This window comes from Petaurus breviceps, unplaced genomic scaffold (genome assembly GCF_028583685.1).
Source record: "Petaurus breviceps papuanus isolate PSGF00001 unplaced genomic scaffold, PetGlider_PUasm1.0 65, whole genome shotgun sequence".
NCBI lineage: Eukaryota > Metazoa > Chordata > Mammalia > Diprotodontia > Petauridae > Petaurus > Petaurus breviceps.
Window position 1 is genome coordinate 1,512,341 of NW_027186436.1, and position 23,713 is coordinate 1,536,053.

At 38.7% G+C, this 23,713-nt stretch overlaps 1 protein-coding gene and 1 pseudogene across 3 annotated transcripts in view; one reads left to right on the forward strand and one right to left on the reverse strand.

Annotated features, from left to right (window-relative positions):
* The window catches only part of WDR25 (WD repeat domain 25), a 287,214-nt gene that overhangs the window by 49,883 nt on the left and 213,618 nt on the right, over nt 1-23,713 (forward strand). The window lies entirely within an intron of this gene.
* On the reverse strand, nt 13,431-15,529 carry LOC138173813 (RNA-splicing ligase RtcB homolog pseudogene; annotated as a pseudogene).

Below are 23,713 nucleotides of genomic sequence, written 5' to 3' on the forward strand. Positions count from 1 at the left end.
ATCTGGGACATGCAAAGCAAAAACAACATAATGCTCTGTCCTCAAGAAGCTTACATTCTAACCGATGACAGTCCTGTAGGGTAGAATGAGGGCCAACGGGTGAAGTTTTAGAGAGGAAGATTTCAACTTGATGTAAAGACGTACTTCCCAACAATTCGAGCCGTCCTAAAGTTGCGTTGCCTTGGAAGCAGTGAGTTCCCATTCATTGGGGATTTTTAAAGTAAATCATTTGTCATAGATGTTACAGAGGAGATTCGTGTTTGTACATAGATTGTCCTGGATGGCCTCTTCCAACTCCCAAGATTTTATTATGATTTTGACCATAGATGAGTCATGTAGCCTCTCTTAGCCTCAGTTTCCTCTTCTGTAATGGGGATTGTAATATTTAACACTCCCCTCTTCATAGTGTGATTATGAATAATGTACCTCATAAATCTTAAAATAATATAAAAATGTGTATTTTAATCTTATTCTACTTTTTTCCTTTTCTGGAAAGCTAAAAAGTTTGCTAAATTTTGAGGCTTCTCTTATATAATACCTTTCCATTAAAAACAGTTAAGCAAAACTGTTTAATATAGTAACTATGAATTATATATATATTACTTACAAATTTTTATAATTTACTGGCTATTTATAGAATATGTTTTTTTAAATCTTTTTTTTTTTTGGAGGGGGAAAGGCAGGGCAATTGGGGTTAAGTGCCTTGTGCAAGGTCACATGGCTAGTTTTTGTGTTAAGTGTCTGAGGCTGGATTTGAGCTCAGGTCCTCTTGACTCCAGGGCCGGTGCTCTATTCACTGTGCCACCTAACTGCCCCAGAATATGTTTCAACTTTACTGATTTGGTATATCAACATTATCTATTGCATTATTGTAGTCATATTATGTATGTTCTTTTGTTTGTGCTTTCTTTACTCTGTGATAAGTCATATAAGACTTCCTATATTTCTCTGAATTTTTAAAAAAATATTTATTTTTGGAAGGCAGTTGGGGTTGTGACCTGCCCAGGGTCACATAGCTAGTGAGTGTTTGAGGCTGGATTTGAGCTTAGGTCCTCCTGACTCCAGGGCCAGTGCTGTATCCATGGTACCATCTAGCTTCCCCATTTAAGTTTTTTAAAAATTAAATTTTATGTTATTTTCTAATCCACATTCTCTCCTTTCCACCTTCCTCCCTCCCATCGAGAAAGCAAGAAAAACAAAACCCCTGTTACAAACGTGTATAATGAAACTAAACAAATTGATGCACTGGTCATGTCTAAAAAATTTAAGTCTCAATCTGTACTTTGAGGCCATCATCTCTCTATCAAAAGGTGGGTAACATGTTTCATCCTGAGGTCTTTGGACTTATGGTTGGTCATTGTGTTGAACAGAACTGCTAAGTCTTTCAAGGTTGCTTGTTTATATAACATTGCTGTTATTTATAAATTGTTCTTCTTGTTCTGGTCACTTCACCCCACATCAGTTCATACAAGTCTTCCAATTATTCTTTGGAAGTATTGCCTTCATATTTTCATGCAGAGAGTAGTATACCATCACATTCATATACCATAATTTATTCAGTCAGTCCCCAGTTGATGGGCACCCCTTCAGTTTCCAATTCTTTTCCACTATAAAAGAAGTATTATAAATATATGTATGTTTCTCTTTGTTGTTCCTTATGACACATTATGTTATCGTACCACAGTTTGTTCAGTCATCCTTCAATTATTGAGCACGCATATAACTTGTTTCCACATTTTTGCCATAATAGGTAGTGCTGTTATGATTATTTTGGTGCCTGTGGGACTGTTGTCTCTGTAATTTATCTTTTTGGCGTATAAGCCCAGTAGTGGGGTATATCAAAGGTCATGAATAATTTAGCAAGTTTTTTTGCATAATTATAAATTTTTTTCCTTAATGACTGACTCAACTCATAGCCCAACTAGTAGTGAAATAATGTGCCTCTCTTTGAGTGGTTTTATTAGTATTTCTGTTATCATTAGTGATTTTGGGATAGCTTTCATATATATATTTTTATATCTTTTGAAAAGTATTCTTTTGCTATGACAGCAAAAATTTGTCTTTCGGAGAGTGTCTCAAAGTTTAGGTTTGTCTCATAGTTCTTATAGATTTGTGTGAATTCACATTAATTTTTGATATTAGACATTTACTAGAGATATTTGATGTCAAGTTTTTTTCCAAATTCACATCTTTACTTATTATGGATACTTTGATTTTGTTTGTGGAAAAACCTCCTTAATTTTATTTGTTAAAAATTGTTTTATCCTTGTAGTTTGCTCTGTCCTGTCTTTGAAATCTCCTATCCAGGGTTGTAAAAAACATGACTTTTCATTCTCCTTTAATTATTTTAATTGTTTGACTCTTTTAAACTTTTACCTATTTGGAATTTATTGTGTATTATTATTGTATATATAGTATTATTGTGTATAGTAAGATAATAGTCTGAACATCTTTTCTACTAAACTGCTTCCTAATTTTATCAGCTGTTCATTTCAAATGAAGACTCTTTGTATCCCCATTGCTTACCAAAGTACCTGGCATATTTTTGTTGTTGTTCAGTTGTTTTTTGGTTGTGACTAACTTTTGGGCTTTTCTTGGCAAAGATGCTGGAGTGGTTTGCCATTTCTTTCTCCAGCTCATTTTAGAGATGAGTAAACTGAGGCAAACAGGATTGAGAGACTTGCCCAGGGTCACACAGCTAGTAATTGTCTGAGGCCAGATTTGAACTGAAAAAGATCTGTCTTACTAACTCCAGGCCTGGCACTCTGTCCACTGTACCACCTAGCTGCCATTCCTGCCATATAGTAGGAGCTTAATAAAAATGCTCGTTGATTGATTTTTGTGTTCTTGGGTTTATTGAACACTAGGCTAATGTACATGTTTGCTTTTAGGTCTTGCTTCTACGATCTATTCTTTTGATCAATTTTTCTGTTTTTAAACAACACCAGACAGTTTTGATAATTACTGTTTTATCCTAAAATTTGAGTTATGGTGATGATTGATTCCCCATCTGATCGGGTGTTTTTTGGTTATCATTTAGTTCCGGTGCCTAGTTAGTCATATCAGATATTGAATGATTGACTTATTTTCAAGAATGTTCCCCTGATTGAGTTTTAATTAGGTTCCAGTTGAATTTTATTCTTCCATTCTTTTGGTAATTCTACCCTCTTCAGTGCTTTCCCCTATTTTATTGAATATATTCTCAATTCACTGTGTTAAGAGTCTGTGTTTAGAATCTGAAGGCTTGGGTTCAGTACTCAGCTATTTAATATGTGTATGTCAATAAGCAAGCCATTCGCCTTTCTGGGTTTCATTTTTCTCATCTATCAAACTAGAGAGTTGAACTAAATCATCTCCTACCTTCTAGCTCTAAATCCTTTATGATAACTATCCAAGTCACTGTTTACCATAGTAAATAAGGTATTTCTAGGTCCATACTCATTGTTCTTCTGAAGTGTTTCCTAATTCAGGTCCTACCTTCTCAGGCAAACTTTCCCTCACTCCTTATAAAAATGATCATTCCTTTGTTAATTTTCTTCTCTTTCCTTTTTTTTTTTTAGAGGGGGGAAAGCAAGGCAATTGGGATTAAGTGACTTGCCCAAGGTCACACAAGCTAATAAGTGTGTCAAGTGTTTGAGGCTGGATTTGAATTCAGGTCCTCCTGACCCCAGGACCGGTGCTCTATTCACTGTGCCACCTAGCTGCTCCTTTCTTTTTCTTCTCATGTTCTCCCCCCATCCCCCAGCTCTTCATGTTTTCCTTTATGAGCCTCTCCCCACCTTAGACCTTACATAGCACTTAAAAAAAATACCTCTCTAATACACATATAACATTTTGTACTATGATTTGTGTTGGAATATTACCGACTTGTTATGTTTAGGTAAACTCCTTAATAGTAGAAACCCTAGACTTTCTATTTCCCCTAGTGCATTTCTCAGCACATTGGTAGTTACTTAGTAAATGTTTATGCTATTTGTTCTTACTATAATGCTGTCTCTAAGATCCATTGCCATGAATTGCCAGTATGGGTGAGGCTATTGTAGCAAAGTCCTTTGAGTGCTTCTGGTAGTTACATGCCATTCATCTTCTAACTGTTCAGTTAGTGAAAAGTGGAGTTTGTTACCCTTTAAGATGACCTCTATAGTTAAATGACCATCTCTCTGGTTGCTATAGAAGTGATTTTTCTGCCGGGTCAGAGATTTGCTTGGTTGAATCTCTGTCTTAGGTTCTTTCAGTGCTAAAATTCTGTGGCTCCATGGATGGAGTCAAAGATGAATTTGTGGTATAAATGAATTGTGGGTATAATAAATTCTGAGTTATATGACTGGTTGTATTGGGCTTCTAAGTTAATAGTGATTCTTTTTTTCTGTTTTTGTTTTTTTTTAAAGTAATTGGGGTTAAGTAACTTGCTGAAGGTCACACGGCCAGCCATCTCTGGGTGTGGTACTAAGCATCTGAGCCCGGATTTGATCTCCAGGTCATCCTGACACTGGAGCCGTGCTCTCACTCGCTGAGCCACCTGGCCACCCCTGTTAATAGTGATTCTTGTAGAGTTTGCAGTCAAATGTACAGAAAGATGCTTCAGTTTGAAATTGAGTAGTAGTCAATTTTCCATAGCTCCTGGAGCTTTGAATGTCCTAACATGGCATTTGAGATGCAGAATTATCTATCATCTTTCTGACCTAAAATTCCCAATGAAAGTCTTTGACTACACGTTAGCTTTCAGGAAAGCTCACAAGAATAACAATAGAAAGAATAAAGAATAACAATAATAATGATAGCTAATATTCTCATAGCACTTTAAGGTTTTCCAAAGTGCTTTATGTAATTAGCCAGTCTAATTTGATTAGGAAGAAGTGGGCAGGATCAGAAAAGGCAACATGAAATAAAGTTTGGTTGAAATATTAGGTAATGGGGGCGGCCAGGTAGCACAGCAAGTAAGAGCACCGGTTCCAGTGTTGGGACGACCTGGAGATCTAATCCCGGGCTCAGACACTGGGCACCACACCCAGAAATAACTGGCCGTGTAACCTTGAGCAAGTTACTTAACCCTGATTGCTTAAAAAAAAAAAAAAGAAATATTAGGTAATGCGAAGGGCAATTGTGTATCATTCAGTCAAAGCAAATTATTATTATTATTATTATTATATGTGCCATACACTGCTAAATGCTAGGAACTAAAAGAAAGGCAGAAACAGATAATGCTGTTAAGGAGCTCACATTCAAAAGGAGACAACATGTAAATAACTATGTACATACAATGTGTGTGTGTGTGTGTGTGTGTGTGTGTGTGTGTGTGTGTGTGTGTGTGTGTGTGTGTGTGATTTCAGAGGGAAGGCAGTACCACTGGGGGAACTGGGAAGGTCTTGTTGAAGAAGGGAGATTTTGGCTCAGATTTGAAGAAATCTAGGGGAGCTAGAAGGTAAAGATGAGGAAAGAGAGACTAATTTCCGGCATGGGGGACAACCAGTGAAAATGCATCGTTTGGAGATTGAGTGTGGAAGGAATAATCCATAGACTGTTAGTGATTACTGAATTGCAAAGTATATGGTGGTAAAGTGAAAGGAGACTGGGAAGTTAGAAAGGGGTTAGGTTATGATGAATACTACAAGCCAAAGAGAGGATTTTATATTTGATCCTGGAGGTAAGAGGGATTCACTAGAATTTATAGTTTTATATGGCCATACCTTGAGCTTTAGGAAGATCTCTGTGGCAACTGGGTGGAGATAGCCTAGAGCAGGGAGAGACTTGCAGCAGGGTGTACAAACGGCAGACCATTAGAAGACCATTAGGTGCTAAGGCAATGGGGGCTTGCACTAGAGTAAGATAAGGCTAGAAAGATAGTTGGAACTAGATTGCGCAGGACTTGAATAAGAGTTTATACTTTAATCCATAGACAAAGAGAACTAAAGTCATCAGAGCTGAACTTTAGGACCATTAAGCAGACAATGCTGTGAAGGATTAATTGGAGAGGAGAGAGACTGGAGGTAGGAGACAAGAAGACTATTTAGGAGGCTGTTAAAATAGCATGGGCTGCTTACTGGCACTTAGGCTGATATTACATCCTTTAAGGAGGTTCATATGGCTACTAAGTGTCTAAATCAGGACTCAAACACTATTCTTCTGACTGCAACTTTGGGGCTCTTCATATCTTGCCTCTTCTAACCATGCTACTTATTCTGGGAGGGTTTGAGTTTTGGAGAGTACCACAGGGAGAGGAAATACTTAAAACCAAAGGAATAACATGTTAAAATTTCAGGCATGCTGGAGTAGGACCTGAATAAAGAAAATATTTTGGGTATAGGGCATAGGGCTGTTACATCTAATTCTCAAATCATACTGCTGGCTTTAGGTATCTGTTGGTAACCAGATAATGCGAACAAGCCATCTCTATCTTCTGCCACTTTATAATTTAAAGTAAAAATTAGGGGGAAATAGAGTTAACTATTTGAGGAAATATAGTATGAAAGAATATAGCTATATGGATTTTGATTTTTTTTAAGATAGTAAATATTATGTGGGTCTAAATTTCTCCTCCAGTTTTTGTCAAAAGTAACCCAAGCCCTCTGTAAAGGTAATTGGGTATCTCCACAAAGTGCACTACATTGTGGTGGACTTTTATTTCCTTGTTTTGGTGTCTTCAGGGTCTAATCAAATCCCTGTTGTTTCTTTAAAACCTTGTTCATTATTGCTAACATACGTTTACAGATTTTAGAAACAGACGATTTACTTTTTAATTATTTTCCTGCTTGTCTCAGGCAATGCTGTTGTCAAGGAAACCATAATCTTTGAAAAGGCTTGTTCTACTTTCTCAGATTCCCTGGTTGGAAGAGATTACTTGGATAGTATTTATCTTGGCTATGGAAACACATTATTTTGCATCAGAATCCGCTTCTTTTAAAAGAGATTGCGTCCTCATGTGCCTATAAATAGGAACTTCTTGACCTTTTAGCATAAGATCAAAGGTTCCTCCTGGTATTTTCCTTTTTAAGGATTGCCTCCATGTGCGCGAGCGCAGGGACACACACACACACACACACACACACACACACACACACGAGTGAGAGCCTAAGGACTGAAGAATTCTGAGAGGAAAAAAATAGTTTTCTTTAAAAAAAAAAGTAGAAAAAAGGCTCTCTCAAATGTTTAAAGAACAAATAGATATATTTTAGACTCTGCTCAGCAACACTCAGGAGATGTTAAGGTAACTATACTCAGAGGTGTAGAGGTGTTGCTGGAATGCTTTGAGTTACAATTCACTTCACTTTCATTGCAAGAAAGTGTTATGATATCGAGACATTTAAAAAAGTAGTTACATGGAAGTTTTCTGATTGTTAAGCTAGAAGAGGGGGAAACAGTATAATGTGAAGGAAGGAACATTCGACTGGATACCAGGAGATCTGGGCTCTGCCACTGGACTCACTCCTTTTTCAATATTATGGCAGCAAAGCACAAGTTTTGGCATGTTCTGACAATATGGAAAGACTGAATATAGGCCAGGCACTAGAGCAAATTCGGCCCAGTCTGTTTAAAGATACAGAAGCTCATCACTAGAGTGTTGGACTCTTGGTGATCTTTGTTGGCCACAGTGATGGATTACATTGACTCTTCAGTCATAGAAAGGTTGTGCTCTCCTTTGGCATAAGAAGCACTCATACTGATGAAATTAAATTCATCAAACATTTAGCTAGTGCTTACTATGTTCAAGACATGGTACTAAGTCAAAAAAGTAATTTGAAATTGAAATTGTATAGTAAAAAGATGGCTGGAGCCAGAGGATCTAGATTTTAATATTGGCTTTGCTACTTGTGTGACCAGGGGCAAGTAACTAACCCTCTCCTGGTATTTAGTTTCTCCATTTATAAAGTGAGAATTATACCAAATAATCTCCTAGATTCTGTCTTGCTAATTAACTACTATGGTTCTTTAAGTAAAACAAAGTACATTCCATTAATGCTAGTGTATACAGGCTTTGCTGATAATCATTTTTACAAAATCTTGGTTATGATTTTTCTTCCTAGTATTCTTCTCTTGTCCCTTCCCTTTTCTTCTTTTTCTCCCCACCTCTTGCCATTTTTGTTTGATCACGTTTTCCCATTTATTTTTAGGTTTACCACTTTTCTCTCTTACTTTTGTAACCCTAGAGTAGGTCATTTCCCCCCCTCCCCTTGACAGGAGGACCCTCACCTAATTCATCTAGCCCATGTCCTCACTGGGGGATACCCTGGGAATTCAAGTACTTTGTTCACTTTATTTCTCACAAAGAATTTTAAGCTTACCTATGAGCTCTCAGGCTAGTATGGGTATCAGATAGAGAAAAAGGTTTTATTTATACAACACAGATGGAGAAATTATGTAGACCTAAACCCACAAATTGTAAAGAGAATCTTTCTTCTCCCCTCTTGCCCCCCTCCACAGGGGCCTATCTGTACAGTCCTCCTGAGTTATAGCACCATCTTGTGTGGCTCAGGGTCACCAGAGTCACCCCTCACTCCCACCCTGCTCCCCCTTTGCTGGTCCCATGACTGAGTTTGCTCTTTCATGTTATGGCTTGTGCCCCATTGTTCCTCACTTCTAGTATCCACTGTGGTCTTTTGTTTCCTGGCTCATACTCCTCTTTCCCCCACACTTCAGCCCCCTGCCATTCTGTTGCTTGTTCACAGTGGTGCTAACTGCTTCCTTGTAGGGGCCCTCTGGATGCAGTGGCCTTTGATGCAGTCTTCTCTACACATTCACAAGCAATTTGGCATCTCTGTCCAGCATTGACTTCTTGCCTCTGATGCTTCTGCCTCCAGGCCCATGTAGTGAGACTTCCTCTCTGCTCTTGATCTGTTACCTCCTGTTCTGGTATGCTCTGTTCCATGTTGTTTTCTGTGTCTATCATTTGTGGCTCATGAGTTTGTTCCCTCTTATACAAAAGCAGCTGCCCTGTTGAATTTGCACCAGTAAGGATCTTTTGAAAGGGGAGGAGCTAAGCTTTCTCTATGTGTGTCTGATACTCCCTCCAACATTTCCCCCCTCCCCTCCTTCACCTTCCTCTTTTAACTCCCCCTCCTACCCCTTCCCCTCGGGTCTTCAATTTCCTTCCTTTTCTTCCCTGGGACAGTAAATCTGTTGCCAAGGAAACAGAAACCTATGAAGAGCTTTGCTCCACTTTGGAGTTACCCCTAAAGAAGATTACTTGAAATACATAGGATTCTAGTATTAGGTAAGCCTTCACAATATTACCTCAGAATTCTTTTTTTAAAGTGCAAGCAGATTATAAAGTAAAAAAAGTGGTTTTGTATATATAGTCCTTTGAAATTTCAGAGTAAAACATATGGTAAATGGAAGGAAAGGAAGGAAAGAAGCATTTATTAAGCACTCACTACGTGCCAGGAACTAAGGACTGAAGATACAGATGTACTGAAAGAAAGACAGCCCCGGCCCTCCAGGAGCTTACATTATAATGAGGGAAGACAGTACACAACAGGGAACAGAAAAGGGAGGGGAAGGATCAAAAGTGCCCAGTGTGGGGCCATGGTTTTGAGGTCTTGGAAGCTATTCTCAAGGGTGAGGAGGGAATGAAAGTCAGTCTGTGCCCCTTCCAGAGTCTCCAAAAGGAACTTGTCAGTGGAAGGAAGCAGACCTTTCAGAGGGAAGTTCCATGTTGAGAAGGCCCCAGGAGTGGTTAGATGATCCAGGGAGAGGATGTCCCAGGTGCTAAGAGGAAGTTCCAGGATGAGAAAACATACTTTTGGAAGTTTTGAAGCCAGAATCAGGAATCTGGAAACCAGGAATAAGGGAAAATGGCTTTCCTCGAGTATGATGAAGGGTCATGTAAATCGTATAATGGTAAATGAGAACATACCAGCTAAAACAGATACAGTGCTTAAAGGTGCTAGTCACCTTTGCTTGATTGATTTTATTAAAGGGTTATCAGAAACAAACAAATTAGGATTCAAGTGTTTGTTTTTCTCATCCAAAGCCATCATCTTTGCTATGTCTGAAGTTCAAACTTTGGCTGGTATTAATTGGGTAACTTTCCTATTCCTTTGCTCTGTATCTTTCTTCATGGCCTTATCATGATGGAGAGCTATCCCATGGTTCTCCATGGCTGTGCCATAGGAGTGAGTGTAAGCTCCAGCATTTCCTGTAAAACTTGAAAGTCTTTAAGTAGAGGTTGACTGAATGTTTTTCTTGTGAGAATTAGCCCTTCAGTCCGGAGAAGCTCATCTTCACTAGAGGGTGGACTTTAGGCTGGACGTTTTTCAGCCACAGCGACTCCATCAGTGTTGTCTCTGGAGGTATAAGTGGTTGGGTGCTCTGTGTTACTGGAGTGAAGATCTACCCTAATGAAATAATCTTTTTTTCAGGTACGCACATCAATTAGGTTTAAACAGGTGTCATTTCAAATAGGTGACATGCTAGTAATTTTTGGTACTGATTTAGTGATGATGAGAAAGCACATTTGAATTCCTTGAGGAAGAAAGGCAGGAGTTGTAGCAAGAAGCCTTGAAGAGTACAGCAGCCTTGCTTTCATGCCAGAGATTCACTCAAATGGCACATTTAGGCTGGGTTTCCAATGCTAGTATTTGGAAACAAATCCTTATCATTACTGTGTAGAGAGAAACCTTTAGGTCCTGTAGAGAAGAGAGAAGAGGGAGGACCTAACATAGAGATACGGCTATAAGGCTTAGATATAACTGGATGCCTTTCTTTTGGCTGCTAGATGACCTAATGGATAGAGTGCTAGGTCTGAAGTCAGGAAGACCTGAGTTCAAATTCACCCCCAAGACACTTAGTAGCTATGTGACCCTGGGTAAGATCTTTGTCTGCTTCAGTTTCCTTAGTTATAAAAGGGAAATATAATAGCACTTATTTTTCAGGTTTATTTTAAGGTTCAAATGAGATATTTGTAAAGCACAGTGCCTGGTACATAGTAGGTGCTTTTTTTTAAAAAAAGCTTTTTTAACTTTCCCTTTTTCCCTTTGTTAACTATGGGCATATTTCCCTTGTCCTTTGAGATTTCTTGAAGAGTCTTATGTACTTGGCCCCTTGGCCAAACTTTGGCACAGAAAACTACAAGGTATATATGACTGTAAAGTAAATGGATTTGTTTTATAATGTTATTAGAAATTGTGGCCTTGATAGTACCTTCCGAATCTTTCTTTTTCCCTTGGAATGTATCTGTAGTAAAAGTTGGGGGACCTTTCCAATGAGAAGTCCTAACAATAGCTAGAATTGGGATTTAACTACTTAGCTAATAGTCAAGCATAAAGAAAGCTTATGGATTGTGAGTTTAAGTTTATAATTTTTCCCAAAGGTAATTATTTGCTAAAAGAAACTTCTCGTCTCTATTACTGCCCTTCTTAAATGAAAATGTTGAGTAGCCTGATTGCTTGGTATAAAATGTTAGAATTGTGAAATGCAAACACTTGTGGAAGTGCAAACATTTTAATATGCTCATGGTTTACATTCCATTAGTAAGAGGCTTTTCCCAATAGAAGTGTAAAACTATCTCGGATTGTGGCCTTTTATTTTCATAATCACTTGGTGCTTATTTAAATGTCCTCCTTTCTGTACCGAATTTTTAAATGAGGCAGTTTTTTTTTCTGTGAATAAATTTACAACTACCTACAGTGTCTCCCCACAATTTCTCTGATTAAAGTTAGTAATGGACCACATGTGTAGTAACTAATGTTGTTCGACTAGGGAATTTTTCGATTTCAGAAGATTGTTTGAAATTAGCTTAGTAAATCTTCATGGGAGTTTTTTAAATAAAAGAAAATTCATACTTAAAAATTTTCAGAAAAGACATTCAGTAATGAATAAACCATCAGTGAATGAAAATAAGCTCATTTAGTTATTCAGATAGAAGTAGTAATTTAACTAATTATTGCTTGTAGGTTTCATAATTCAGTTTTTTTTTCCTTGCAGTAATTTCTCTAAGCTTTTGGTAAGTTATCAGATGCTCATACTGTTACCTCTTCCTCTCTATCCTTTAGTAGCCTCCCCTTTTCTCCCAGCCTATCTGTATTTTACCTAATCTTTAAGGCACAGCTCTAGTTCTTGCTTTGCTTTGCAGCCTTCTACATATCTTCAGCTTACACTGACCTCTCTTTTCACATTTATTTTCTGTACAGATTATATAGAGAGGCTGTGTGGTAGATAGCAAGCTGTCCCTGAAACCAGAGAAACCTGGGTTGAGGTGCTACTTCTGGCATAGAAGGATTGGCTATGTGATCCACCCACTAAATTTCTCAGAGCTCTGGTCAACTCTCTAAGATAATATATGGAGAAGACTTTAGCCTGTATTGGTAAGAGTTTCCTTTTATCAGTGAAATCACAGTTCTAGTCCCTGTTCCTATCCTGGATGATAAGTTCTAGTCCCTGTTCCTATCCTGGATGATATATGTAGTTGAGGGGTGGGAAGGGTCTATTTCCTTCCCTTTCTCTGTCCCTCTAGTTAGTTCATGTAGTCACAGAAAAGTGAGAGCTTTATTGATGCAAAAGTATATGGACCTAAGATTTAGCAAGGAGCTAAATAAAGACCCAGATATAGGAAAAGAACCAGACTTATGTAGACAGAAAGCTATACAGCCTATAGGATGATGATGTAATTTTTAGGGTTTCTAATGGGGGTTGGAGATGAGGAAGATGGATAATACAAGATAAGGGAGACAGGAAATTTTATGGTCCAGGATGAGGGGAGGCAAGGAATTTTCTGGTCCAGGATAAGGGGGAAGTTTTATGGTATTTCAAGATAAGGGAAGAGACTTTAGGGCACCTTCAGGTTAGAGAATAAACTGTGGAAAGTGTAACTCGACCCTTAGGGTACCTTTGCATTCACATTATAACAATAGATTCAAGAGTGATTAGTCCTGGCAACCAAAAGGCAAAAAGAGAGAACAGGAGCCCAGTGAAGTGGCCTCTGAGCCGAAATGCTGGATTCAAGGGAGAGTAGTGTGAAGAAGGCTCTAGAGGAGAGAAGGGACAGAGGGGTCCTGGAAGCCTGGGGGCACATATTGGTTTGGCCACATATGTTCCTCTTGTGTTGTTGAGGAGTTAAGAAATGCCAGCCCACTCTTCCTACTGTCATTATGTGTATTTGTAGGAAAGTATGCCCTAGGTTTATGGGGGGAATGTTTTGTAGCTTGTTTCTTCAGTGGCATCTTAGCAAAAGTTTTTGCTTTGAGGTAATTGTGGCTACCGGTTGATTATTAAAGGTTAATATTCTAGTAGGGGCCTGTAAGCTATAGTTTAGTTTTTTTCTTTTTTGAGATAAACATATTCATTTATTCCTCTTTGAATGAGGAGATAGTGTGGCTTCCATAATAATGCATCTTCACTATGCTGAATAATTAAAGGAGAACCCTCCCCATCAGGCATTTTGGAATGGAATATAGAGTGGAATGCTTTGAATTAGGTCAGTAAATCAGACATTTGAAGAGCCCTTCAATCTACCTCTGTGTCAGGTTTGGTTATACTAGTGGTCCCAAATGAGCCCAGTAGAGATAGTAACCTTTGATAGCTGCTATCAGTCTCAGTTTAATGCCTTTCTTCCTGATTCTAGTACCATGACTAGTATTCCCAATATCTGTCTTGCTTTTATAGGATTCAGGATTCTCTTTCATAACATGAAGCAACATGGATTGCATTGCCCATGTTAGCTAATTTATCTAAAACATCCTGGGAGTCTAAAATTACATAGAGATTTTGCTTGCAATAAATTTCAAAGATTTGTCATCTTCTGCTCAGTAGCAGCAGCAACTTCACTGTAGGTTCCCATGGTTCCATCATTGAGGGCTGACTGTCCAGCCAGCTGGTAAGCAATAGCAATGAGGCTATAGTGAGGATGTTAGGCTTAGGTGAATCCCTTTCTGTGCACTAACAGTGTCCATTCTTTTCTATCCACTTTTTGCTGTTCTTCTTTGGTAATATTGTTGGAAGTGTCATAAAGCACACGTAGGTCCAAGTCATCAGAGGTTATGATGCAGACCTTTGCAAAGGACTATTGATTGGGTCCAGAAAGTCATAGAAGATGGGTTGACCCAGACGTAATTTTAGCTGCTGCCATTCCTTTTAAGTAGTTCTGTTACTCAGGGGCAGAGATAAGAACACGTGCTAATTGGAGGTCCTTCACAATCTTCTTGTAAGCCTTCATAACTTTTTCTATAGCTACCACAAGTCTTTGCTGCCACTGTGGTCATCGTACATACCTGTGTGTTGTGATCAATGCCATTTCTTAGCAGCATATTAATTTAAAATCTCATCTACAGTCTTCTTTTCAGGATAATAGTTTCCTGTTTCCAGGATCACAAGCTGAGAAAAGCCTTTTTTTAAAGCATATGTGGAGACTTTATTGAGGTCAGCTTGTAGCATACAACAATATTCCTTATAGTGATCCTCACCCTCAGCCCAGACAAACCCTTCTCTTAAAGACCAGTCTGCACCTCTTGCCAGAGCCTCCTTAGGGTTCTTGGCATTTATTGGGGATAACTCCTTTTGATTTTACTCCCATAGGAATATCATCAAACATGGCCTGGGAAAGCTACTTCTTCACAGCTAGATATCACTTTCATTCAGGTTGGTTCTCAAGAAGTAGACACCATGGGTGATGGTACCACCTGGGGATAGCACTGCTTCTGGGCCACTCCTGTCAAAGGCAGTCATATTCCCAATAGCAAATCCATAACCAGAGTGGACATTAGGAAATCCAGCAGATCTATGAACAGTTCCAGATAGGGCTGCCAATCTATTTCATTGTTGGCAGGAAACTACTAGCACCACCTAGTTTAGCTGGCATTTCTTAGCTCCTCAAACATTAGTTTCTCAGCTAGATCATTCACATAACATGTTGGGCATTGTATGCTGGGCATTGTAATGGTAATAGGAATTTGAAGATCTTCCCTGTCCCTTAATAAGCCGAGGTTAATTTGAGGACCTTTCCTCATTTGAAAATAAACTCTGCCCCCAATAGACTGAATGTGCTCACCTGGAGCCTGTGGCAGGAGGCTTGTTTCTCAGGAAGGCACAACTTTTGTTACCTTGTAGTCAAGTGGGTCATCAGGGTTGTGATGTTCTCTGACCCTGGAGAAGGCTATATATACCTCTGAGGTGAGGTGTTGCTTTGGGGCTCATTCATGGGAAGAGTTGTGTGATTTGGCCAGATGAGACTCTGGGAAGCTGTTGAGTCCCTCCGGCTTTGAAAACCCAGATGTTGGTGCTTTTCTGTCTGGCAACTAAGTATGGATGTAATGGTCAGACAGCTAGAAGCCCTGTCTGTTGAATTGTGTTATTTTCTCTCTGTATTTTTGTCTGCTTATAACTTCTGTTTGTATTCTCTGAAGAATACAAACTTTCCCCCTAAGAATGCTGACTTTTCCCCCTAAACTAGGTAAATAATATATGTTTGATTAAAGTAAGATTAACTCTTTTTGAGTTGCTTTCCTTTAGAAAAGCAGGTCAAAGAACCTGTGCTAGCAGCCATCCTGGGTAGGTATGCTAGGTTGCTTGCTGCTACAGGCACAAAGCTCATCTCAGTCCTCTCATGACTCTTGTGGTACTAAAGCTCATCCTTGTCACTGTGGCTCATGATGACTCTGGGCACTGACCCAATGTCTGCTGTCTAGCGTTGTGCCTTGGTGCTCTTGTGAGCTGTGGTTTTAGAAGTGAAAATAGAAAGGCTACCTTTGAACCCCAAGGGAGAAGTCATCTCCTTAGGGACTCAATTTCCAAATCTGTCAGTGCCACATTGGAAGAGGTATCCTAGAGGAGGCACATAATACTGTTTAATTGTTTAGTTTCTGTATTGCCTTCCCAATTGGATTGTAAGCTTCTTGAGGCCAATAACCTTACCTTATCTTTTTTGGTACTGTTACAGCGCATAGCACACTACTACTACCACTACCACTACCACTACCACTACCACTACCACTACTACTACTACTACTACTACTACTACTACTACTACTACTACTACTACTACTACTTCTACACTACTATGACTGACTTTTTACTGACAGTGTTGTAAGGTTTACAGAGTCTTTGCAGTTATGTCACTTGATTATACTAAATACACAATAGGTAAATAACAAGTACTTGTTATTTAATTGACTGACTAATTGTATCACTTAAAATTCTTATAATTTTCCAGTCAAGTGTTTTGAACCCATCTTCACTGTACTAGTAACAATGAACACATATATAACTAGCACTAGTTTTCTGGGTTGGGTATCCTTTCTCCCCACAAAGATTGTTGTCCCTACATCATACCTCATAGTGATTCATTGGCTCATGCTGCTACCCCTTAAGCTTCCATGCTTTCAAACACATATGCCTCCCCCCCCATCCTCTTTTCTTCTTCCTCCCCTCCAAATCTTTTCTCAGGGTAAAAAAATCCCAATTTTGCTTTTGCTTTTGATAATTCATATAACATTATTACTCAACATTCATTTATTTATTCATTCATGCAAAAATACATTAAACATCTGCTGTACTAGGTGCTGAAAAAAATACATTTGGTGAGTGCCTCACCTCGCCCACTATTTCAGGGAGGCCCTAGCCATATGTCACTTTACTCCCTATTACGAAGCTATCTACTCTCCAGCCTTCACTGCCCTCCCCCCCTCACTGATTATTGCCTGACCTGGCTCCCTCTTTGGTCACCAGTTTCCTATATATGTTGTCTCTTCCTATTAGAATATAAACTCACTGAGAGAAGAGATGATCTTTGATTTTATATTTTTGTCCTTAGTGTTTACCACAGTGTTCAGCTCTCAGTAAGTACTTAATAAATGCCTTTTTGTTCATTCATTTAAATATGAGATAGCAATATTATGAAGTTAATAGTCTAGTAGGAAAAAATAAGACACAACAGAGATAAGTGTAGAACCTGGTGTTACAAGTATAATAGTTACAAAGCAAAGTGCTATATGAAGTGTGGAGGTAGATCATTATGGTTTAATAGGGCTTCGTTGATGAAGTGGCATTTAAGTGAGACCACAAAAAATGGAAAGAGGAGCAGGGAGGATGTTCTAGACAGTGAACAGCTAAAGCAAAGGCACAAAGACAGCAAAGTTCAGAGTGTGTGGAGAGAAATAATATTAAATGAAGACAAGTGGCACCAGATTGTAGGGGGCTTTGAATGTTAGGCAAAGGAATTTGAAATTTACTTAATAATAGGAAGCCACAGAAGATTTTAAGTAGAGGAGTGACATGATCACATATATATCTAAAAAAAATGGCAGTTCAACCCTTAGTATAGAAATGAGGATATTCTATTTGTAACTCTTTTCCATAGGGTGATTGTTATCCTTGTTATCTTGCTATGTCAGAAAGGCTCATAGGTATCATAAAATTGCACTTGAAAACCAAAAGCTCTTTATCCATCTTTTCTGTTAGAATCACTTTTACTTAGTTAAAGCAATATTTTTTCTTCTTTTTTTCCCTTCTTCATTTTCCTTGTAAGAAAACAATTTTATGTAGTAATCGGTGGCTAGCTAATATCTTAGGATTTTTTCCTATTATAAATAGTTGAGAAGACAAATAATGGGTGATATAGAAGATGTAGCACTAAATTGGAGGTCATGACATCCGTGTTCCAGCAACTCTGTCTTTTATTTTCTGGGGCCTCATTTTCTTCATCTGTAAAGGGGATAAACTGGGTGTTTTTTTTTTCAAATGCGTTATTATCTTCTAGTTTACATCATTAATTTCCGAAAGATTTTGAGTTACAAATTTTCTCCCCTTTTTTCCCCTACCCACCACCCCAAAATAGTGATCCCATGGATATCCCCTCCTCCAGTCTGCTCTCTTCCATATCTTCTCCCATACCCCCTCCAACTTTCCAGTGGGGCACTATGGATCTCTATGCCCAGTGCCTGTATGTCTTATTTCCCAGTTACATGTAAAATAACACTGATAATAATATATATATGTATATATATATTTTTAAACATTTGATTTTAAAACTTTGAATTCCAGATTCATTCCCTTCCTCCCTTGTCACCCATCCTTAACTGGGAACATAAGCAATTCAATATAGGTTGTATATGTGTAGCTATGTAAAACATTTCCATAGTAGATATATTGTGAAAGACTGACTATATTTCCTTCCTTCCTATACCACCTCCCACTTGTTCTATTCTCCACTTTGATCCTGTCCCTTTTCAAAAGTGGGTGCTTCCAACTTCCCTCCCCCCACCTGTCCTCCCTTCCATCATCCCTCCTCTCATCCCCTTCCCCCCTACTCTCCTGTAGGGTGAGATACCCTATTTAGTGTGTATGTCATTCCCTCCCTATGCCATATTCATTGAGAATAAGGTTGACCCATTCCCTTATGCCTTCCTGTTCTTCCCCTCCATTGTAACCATTTTCCCTTGCCTCTTCTATATGAGATAGTTTACCCCATTCTGTCTCTCCCCATCTCCTCTCATTATATTCCTCTCTCACCTCTTAATTTCACCTTTTAAGTATCATCTCTTCCTATTAAATTGGTGCTGTGCCCTCTATCTATGTATACCTGTATGCATATATACACACTTTCACATATGTATTCATATGCCCATATACCCTCCTATATAGACTTATACATATGTATGTGTGTATATATAATATATTATATATGTAATATACATATATATACACACACATTTCTGTTGCCTTCAATTATTCTCATACTGAGAAATGTTTCATAAGTTACAATTATTGTTTTTCCATGTAGGAATGTAAATAGTTCAGCTTTGATATGTTCCTTATGATTTATTTTCCCTGTTTGCCTTCTCATGTTTCTCTTGCTTCTTGTATCTGAATGTCAAATTTTCTATTCAACTCTGGTTTTTTCATCAAGAATGCTTGAAAATCTTCTATTCCACTGAATGACCATATTTTCCCCTGAAGCATGATACTCAGTTTTGCTGGGTAGGTGATTCTTGGTTTTAATCCCAGCTTTTTTGCCCTCTGGAATATCATATTCCAAGACCTTCAGTACCTCAGTGTAGAAGCTGCTAGATCCTGGGTTATTCTGATTGTGTTTCCACAATATTGAAATTGTTTCTTCCTGGCTGCTTGTAATATTCTCTCCTTGATCTGGGAATTCCGGAACCTGGCTATAATATTCCTAGGAATTTTCTTTTTGGGATCTTTTTCAGGAGGTGATCGGTGGATTCTTTCAACCTCTGTTTTGGCCTCTGGTTCTACAACATCAGGGCAATTTTCCTTGAGAATTTCTTGAAGGATGGTTTCTAGGTTCTTTTTTTTTTATCATGGCTTTTAGGTAGTCCAGTAGTTTTTAAATTATCTCTCCTGTATCTATTTCCAGGTCAGTGATATTTCCAATGAGATATTTCACATTGCCTTCTATTTTTTCTTTTGTTTGGATCTGTTTAATAGTGTCTTGATTTCTCATAAAGTCACTAGCTTCCATTTGCTCCAGTCTAATTTTGAAGGAATGATTCTCTTTATTGAGCTTTTGAGATTCTTTTTCCATCTGGCAAATTCAGCTTTTTAAGACATTCTTCTCCTCATTGCCTTTTTGAGCCTCTTTTGCTATTTGAGTTTGTCTATTTTTTAAGGTGTTATTTTCTTCAGTCAGGTTGTTGACTCTCATTTCATAATTTTCTTGCATCGTTCTCATTTCTCTTTCCAAGTTTTCCTCCACTTCTCTTATTTGCTTTTCAAAATCCTTCTTAAGGTCCTCTATGGCCTGTAACCAGTTCATATTTTTCTTGGAAGCTTTTGTTACAGGAGTTCTGACTTCACTGTCCTCCTCCTGTTTCAGCTTTGATCCTTTTTGTCCCCCATATAGGAGTGTAAAGTTGGATTGCTCTGCTTGGTTTGCTTCCTTAGCTTGCTCATGTTGGCACTCAATTATTTGACTTTTGGGCTTTTTGCCACAGTAGGACTCTGCCACCAGACAGGGGAGCTTGGTCCCAAATGCTGGGGTTTTCTCAGCTACCGAAGGTATTAGTTGGGTGCCCTCTCTGAAGCCTCCACAGGCTCTGGCAAGCTGGTCACACTCCCCAGGACCTCTACCCTAGACAGCAATCCAGATCCAAGCAGGTTAAAGCAAGAGTGATTACCCCTCAGACTGTTTGCTTGGTCCCCCTACAATCTGTAGGCCAGGAGCTGAACCTGCCATGTGACAGGGGCTGCACCTCAGCCACTTCTTGCCCTGGGGGCAAAGGTGGGATAGCACTCTGAATTCCCAGGTCCCAAAGTCCACACTGCACTGATCTCTCACTTTGTCCTTGGCCTCTATGGGTTCATAATTCTGGAAACCACCACAGCTCCTGGTGATCTGAAGTCCCTCCAGCCAGCGACTGGTTAGGCTGCCCTGGGGCTAAGACCTCTGGCTCCCAGAGTGCTGCGCTGGCCTCTTGCTGCCAGCCTGCTGGGCTGTCCTCAGTGGGAGGTGAGCTTCTGTGTATCATTTTGTGGGTTCTGTAGCTCCAAAGTTTGTTCAGAGTCACCTTTTATATGAATTGGAGGGGGTGGGAGCCAGAGCCCTGCAGAGGTCCTGTTTCCACTCTGCCATCTTGACCCACTGGCTCAACTGGGTGGTTTCTAATACCCCTTTTTCAGATCTAGTATTTTGTGATATAGAATTGGTAACTCATAAAACATCCTATCCATTAATGGATATTAATGAAACATTTATTAAGTTATTACAGTAGGCTAGGCACTATGCTAGGTACTTGAATACAAAGACAAAAATGAAGACATTTCCATCTCCAAGAAACCTCCATTCTTTTAGGGAAGCATGTGTATACATATTAGAGTGTACAAAATACATGCAAAGTAAATATAATGTAATTTGTGTGTGTGTGTGTTTATGCGTGCATGTGTAGGCGTTAGCAGCTGTCTGCATCATGAAATACTTCCTCTATGAATGTGAATGCATATTAATTATTATTTATGTGCCTATGCAAGGTATGGAAGTGAGTAGATTATTAGACGTCCTTGTAAATTTTTACTAAATTATTATTGAAAAGTGTTTTCAGTATTCCTAAATTTGTCTTCACAAATGTTGAAACAAAGCATTATTAAAGGAAGAATAGTAGTTACTGGAACTTTTTAGCTTGTCTGGAAATCTAATACCATTCATATTGCACACAAAATGCTATAAAACTTGCTCTAATAGGTATAATCCTGCTTTAAGATAATTCATTTTTCTCATGCCTGAATTTGCAGAATAGATAAACCAGGGGATGAATTAATATTACAAAGAATGCTTTCCTTCACAAATGAAACCATGGTAGAGTTCTGGAAAATTATGAGCTTCTTTAATGCATCTAAATATTACTTATAGATTTACTAGCTAGTTGTCACAGAAATTGGGAAATTTCAAGTAAGAGTAATAGGAACTGCCAACTGAAGATAAAACATTAAGATGCAGAATCTCTGAAATTATAAATTAAAGTAAAATGTTATTTGATTGGATAAAATTTGAGTAGATGAAAAACACATCATCCAAATATGATATGCAAGTGACTGGCAGTTCATCGAATGAAAACTTTAGTCTATATATCTTGGAAGGTCTTAAAGATATGCTGAGCTCAAAATTGATAGCCTAGAACCTTGAACCCAAGAACCTTGGAAATAGCAATCATTCCTCTTCCCCCTCCCCTTGTCTGGCTCTGCTTCTAGCACGGCACAAACAGTGTCATTCAGAGAAGCTTATAGAGAAGGGTCTTGCCTTCTTCACTACCTTTACCAGTTATTGAACAACTCCCAAGAGCCCTGGGAATGCTAGTACTGCTTCTAGCTCAGTGCTCAAAGCCATCATTCCAGAAAGCAACCCCTTTGGAGACTTAGACTGGCAACTATTTTTACAGGTACTGTAGCCAGAGTTGCTAAAGACCCAGAGAAGTACTTGCCACCAAAGTCCTTGGAATTATCAGATGGTTCACCATTGTAAACTGATATGATTTTATCAGTGTAAATGACATTGAAGATGATGCACTATCATCTGTTTTGCCCACTGTACCTTAAGGACCATCAAACCTTCTTATCCAAGATTCAGCTAAGACCTATATGTATTGTCTCCCTAATTAGAATGTGAGCTTTTGGGGAGCAGCGACTGTCTTTTTTTTTTCTCTTTGCATCCCCAGTGCTAAAATAGCACAGTGCTTTTCATATATTAAGTCCGTCCTTCCTTCCTTCCTTCCTTCCTTCCTTCCTTCCTTCCTTCCTTCCTTCCTTCCTTCCTTCCTTCCTTCCTTCCTTCCTTCCTTCCTTCCTTTATAGTAGGAAGAGATTAAGTGGGATTTCCCTTGAGAAATTGTGTAGTACTTTTAGTGAACCAAAGCTATTTGCTGCTGCAAAAGGCCATCTCTTTAATGTTGATATTTTTAATGGGAGATATTGCTGGAATTATGAAATGTCATGATCTGAGAACCAAAATATCAGGTACCTCCAAGGGCAAGAATGCATGGCAGTCTGTCACATTACCATTGTTGAGTAAAGACAGAAAGGATGGAGAGAACCAGAAAAGGAAGAGTCAAGGGGTGAAAGACACCCTAAGTACTGCACTAGTGTCCATGAAATATTAAAATAAGTAAAGGAATTTCTCTAATGCATTGGGTGGTTTCTCTTGGGAAGATTTATGGAAAGACTTAGATGTCAGGATGAGAAGTTGTGAGATTCATGAACATTGTTGCATAAAGCATTAAACTCTGCTTAACTGAAATAGAATGGCATATGTAGCTTTCTAACATAAATAGCTTGGTTCTCAGACTTAGAAGCTAGACAAATGCTGTGGTGATCAATATCCTAGCTTGTTTGTCTTGCACCTTCTAGAGAATCAAAATTGATGGTAGTTGTAGGGAAGCACAAGCCAAATGAAGAATTAATTTAATTTACTTTCTGACTTCTGTCTTCAAAGTCCTATATAATATCTTGGAAGTAGGTATTGATAGTTAATGTCATCTTTGTGGCATATTTGATTTTACATTTCTGAGCACCTAAAACTCTCTCTCTCTCTCTCTCTCTCTCTCTCTCTCTCTCTCTCTCTCTCTCTCTCTCTGTTTCTCTCTCTTCCTCTCTCCCTCTCTCCCTCTCTTCCCCTCCACCCCCCACCAATCTATCATTTTAAGGTGTGATGAGTGCTTTACATTCATTTTCTTATTTAAACCTAACAAATACTCTGTGAAGGAGATACTATAGGTATTATTATTTCCATTTTTACAAACAAGAACACTGAAGCTCAAAGTTTGTGACTTTTTCTTGAGAACATAGTGTCAAAGATGAAATTTAAACTCAAGTCTCTTCTGTTTCTCATATTCATCTGTCCCTGTCCAATCTGTGATCAAAATCTATAAATTCTACCTTTCCAGTGTCTCATTTATATCCCACTCTCTTCTCTGACACTGCCACCACCATGGTGCAGCCTTTTCTTGCCTTACATCTGGACTCTTCCAATAAGTTGATCTCCCTGCCTCAAATCTTTTCCTACTTGATTCCATTCTCCAGTCATTTGCCAAAATGGTCTTCCTAAAGCTCAGGTATGACCATATCATTCTTCTATTCAGTAAACTCCCATGACTCTGTTACCTTCAGGACCAAATATAAAATCCTCTGTTTCATAACCAGACCCCTTCTTATACTTTATTCCCCTTCATAAACTATGTGATCCAGTGATCCATATACTATGCATATCCATGCTCCATGGATTTTCTTTCTATTCCTTCCTTCCTTCCTCCCTCCCTTCCTCCCTTCCTCCCTCCCTCCT